Source organism: Pipistrellus kuhlii, unplaced genomic scaffold (genome assembly GCF_014108245.1).
Source record: "Pipistrellus kuhlii isolate mPipKuh1 unplaced genomic scaffold, mPipKuh1.p scaffold_m20_p_3, whole genome shotgun sequence".
Classification (NCBI taxonomy): domain Eukaryota; kingdom Metazoa; phylum Chordata; class Mammalia; order Chiroptera; family Vespertilionidae; genus Pipistrellus; species Pipistrellus kuhlii.
The window spans coordinates 42,387,921-42,392,046 of NW_023425529.1; positions in this window are offsets into that span (position 1 = coordinate 42,387,921).

Here is a 4,126-nt window from a genome sequence, read left to right on the forward strand (position 1 = left end):
ACACAGTGGGTGCTTAATGAATGTTATTTATTCTCTCTTCAGAGTCCCCTAACTATTGCCCTGCTCCTTCCCTTGAATGGATACCCAGACCTGTCAGAAGTGAGGATACTGTCTCCTGCTGCTCCTCTGTCCCCCTCTCACCCCTGGCCCCCCTGGAAACAAGTTCTTCAGAAGAACTTGGTAACATGCTCATCATTCCATGTGCCTTCTAGTCCTGCTCCCAGCCACTAACTTGTGTATAAACATGGATAAGTAACTGTACTTTCCTCTCCTTGGTTCCCTTTTGGGAAGGGTTGGAGTGGGTTCATTCATTCGTCCCTCCATTCATTCAAAACTTGTTTATTAAGACGGTATCACAAATCCTGCGAATTCAAGGGTAAACAAGAGACAGTTCATGCCTCCAAGGAGCTCAGGTTCTATCGAAGGAGGCAGAAGGAGAGGTTAAGGCCCCACTAGAATGGCACTGGGCAGGGGCTCCGAGGCTGGAGTGGCCAGACATCTGGGGACGGACGGAGAAAAGCATCCCAGGAGAGGTGACGAGGCTGCTTCTCTGGGGATCCTTCCAGGTTCCAGGTACAACAGGCTTTCCCTCTAGAGCAGGGGTGGGCCCGTGGGCCCTGTAAGGCCCCTGAAATCACTTGCTCTGGCTCTGCCAAGGCATTAGGGGTGAGTTAATTAAAAGTTTGACCAAACATAACAGGCTAATTTTTGAGCCGATAATTTTGTATGGCCCGTGAATGATCTTATAAATATCCAAATGGCCCTTGATAGAAAAAAAAAACAATCTTCTAAGAAACTGTGCACAAAGGAGCAGGCTCCGCTGGAAGGCGCCCCACTGGGAGGAGCTGCCGGGAGAACTGTGAGGGGTCGGTGCCAGCTCTCTGGGATTCCTTCCAGCTTTGGGATCCCAAGAGTCTGTGCCAAGGGGGGCCGGTGTCCCTTTTCCACATGAACTGGAGGAGAGCTGATTCCCACTTGAATACACTGGGAGCAGCAGCTCTGGGGTGGACCTTTCGCCCCAAAACCAGTTGAAACTCACACACAGACTCCCTGGGCCATCTGAGGTGACAAGCAAAAGGCCGGCAAAGGAAACCGCTCAGGTGTCACATGACTTTTATTCTTATCTCCCATCCATCATGGACAGTTAAGGATAGCACATGGGTCTGAGGATGTGTGTCTGCCCTCAGACACAGGGAGGAAGCCCCAGGTGGGGTGGCGCACAGTGGTTGACAGCAGACAGATAAGTCCGAGGGGTGCGACGACTAAAGGGAAAGCTGGGGGAGGGTGCGAGCTGAGGTCAGAGGAGAGCCGGGAATGGAAACCTGCCCATAGGACCCCCAGCTTCTCGCATAGAACCAGGCCCTGCTTTTCCTCAGGCGGCCAGCAGGGGGCAGCAAAGTGCTGGTGTGACAGCCCAGCCCCGCTGGAGAGCGGGCGGCCTCGGGGCTTGTTCCAGGTGGCCCGGGAGGGAGAGACGGAGCCTCTTGGAGAAAGGGTGTCTGTCCGATCCGGACTCCCCCGGGGAGGAAGCCCAGAGGATGGAAGAGCCAAGATTCCTGGGGCTTCCCAAGAAGGCAGGCACACACCTGGGAATCCGTGTGGAAGTCCCCAGTCTGCACTCTCCAAAGCGGACCTCTTGGTCTGTCTTCCCCTCGGCAGGGACCTCTGACCCCACATCCCAGATGGTCAGATTCCTTCTGCCTCTAGCTTTATGAAACCCAACCTACCCCTTCCTGGACCCAGTCCCAGAGGGGCCAGCAGGTCCCCTCCTCCTCTGACACCTGCCCATTTTAGGTTTCTCAGGTTTCTATTAATCCTGCATTCCTGCTCCCTGGCCCTTCCTCCTTCCAAGGCCCATCCGGCTGTTCCTGGGGCTCCTCGGGGGCTGGGATGGAGGTGGAACCCTCCGCTGCCGGCTCAGTGTGCCCTCCGGACCCAGAGGGGCAGACGGCAGCACACTCCGCGTGGCGATGGCCCTGAGCTGCCCCGTCCTCAGGGGCTTCCCCTCCCCCTGCTGCCCAGCTCTTAGAGATCAGCCTCCGATAAGCTTCTCAAGTCCCCGTTTCTGTATAAACTGTCCTGGGAAGAGAAGGGCTTGGAGAAAGGGATTCTGAGGAGCAAGACCAAGGCCTAGCCCAAGAGTGGCAGGGCCGGGGGGGGGGGGGGGGGCGCAATTCTGACCCCTCAGACAGAGGCAAGAGATTAGGAGAACAAAGGGCAACTGGATGAGGGTATCAGTGGAAACGGGTGTCCTGGTGCCTCCCCAGGCGCCACCCTGGTCATGGCCTTACTTCTTGCTGATAGCAACTGTGAATCACAGAGAGCGAGAATCACTCGCCTAATGCTACAAGCCCGGCCTCCCTGCTGTGTCCAGAGGTGAGACCCACCGAGCGGAAAGCTGGTAGCAGCCGTGGGAGGGGAGATGCCTGACCACCATGCAGCCTCATCAGCCCTCCCAGCCTGTCAGCTATGCCACCCTGGGCTCGGTTCCAAGCCCCCGGACCCCCTCTGCCGCGGGAGCGGGTGGAGTACCCCCTTTGTAGGACGACTGAAACGGATTCATTTAGGACCACACACAGTAGGCACCTCAGCCACGCTCACGGTGGCCTTTCTCTCACACACAAAGGCCACCGTCATTTCTTGGTTCCTTATTCCCTCCAATACCCAAGGTGCAATAAAACTTCTGCAATATTTATTGAAAGCTGGAAATAGGAAGGGTGGGGAGGGAGGGGTTGGGAGCACAGACAGCATCCGCAGCCATCCTCCCCACAGGCAAACGGGCCCCTTGGGCCAGGATAAGAGGTATCCAGAGGGAGAGGAATCCGCTCTGAACCTCCCTCACCCCACCCAGTAACTTTCCACTGGCCCCCGCCGGCTGCCTGCACGTGCTGGCTGCCTCGGCTGCACGCTTCCCGTCCCCGCTTCCCGTCCCCTCCCCAGCGGGGCCTGCAGGGGGCTGGGCGGCTGACGCATTCCCTGCCGCAGATCTCAGCCGCCCAGAGGCTGATAAGGAGCCCTGGCCGCCTCACGTGGGGCTGGCCCTGCTGGGCAGCTTCCAAATTAGGGAGATGAGGAGATAAGGAGTGGAGGGGGCTTAGGGACTCGGTGCTGAGTGGCCAGAGAAGCAAGGGAAAGGGACCTAGGCACAACCAACTGAGGCCTCAGGGGTCCTGGCGAGGGATAAACCGGCAAATGGCATGAGATGCGGGTGGGGTGAAGCGATGGGACGGGTGGCAGGGCCTGTGGAAGGGCTGGGGGTGGGTGTGTGGGGCAGGGTAGGATTCCTTCCCAGCGGGGCGGGCTCAGTCAGAATGACCCTTCCTCCCCCAGGACATGCAGTCCTCTAGGGCAGAGCCTCGCCCGGCCTGTGGGTGAGAGGAACAGAGCTCAGTCCTGCCAGCCCCGCAGGCCTCCCGGGGGGGGGGGGGTGCAGGCCAGGGTGACCCGGCAGGACTGCAGACCCCAGACCTCCCAGGGGCTGCCCTGCGCCCACCTCCCGCCCCCACTGCTCTGTCACGACCCAGGAGGTGGACGGCGCTGCCCTCCTACGCCTCTCTGGGTGCTCTTGGCCCCAGGCTCCAGTCCCTAGAACAAGCCGTTCGTCTCAGAGCGGAGAGAAGATGGGCGCGGCCTGGGGCAGCCATGCCGCCTCCCCGCCTGCCCTCCGCACCCTGCAGAGCACCCTCACCTCAACTCCCAGCCGCGCCCAACCCCCTTCCTTACAAAGCCTGACCTGGAGAGAGAGAGAGAGAGAGAGAGAGAGAGAGAGAGAGAGAGAGAGAGAGAGAGAGAGAGGAGGTGTCCTGGACACAGGACCGTATGCTGCCCGCCCCCCTCCGTCACACCACTGTGGCAGCCTTGGGGGAATCGCGGTGGGCGCCGGCCTCAGCCAGGCTCCCGGGCCTCTCCCTCTGAGGTCCTGCCGCTCTCCTCTCTCTCGTCCCTTGGGTCCTCCAACCCAGAGGAGCCTCCAGCCTGGACTGTCTCAGTCTGGGAGGTGTAACGGGGGAGAGGACGGCACAGGGCCGGGGTGACCTTGGTTCCGTGGGCCCCTCGGGGCATGGATACGAGCTGCAGAGGGTGAGGATGAGGTGGGCGGAGGGAGGGAGCAGGCTGGCCCCGGCTG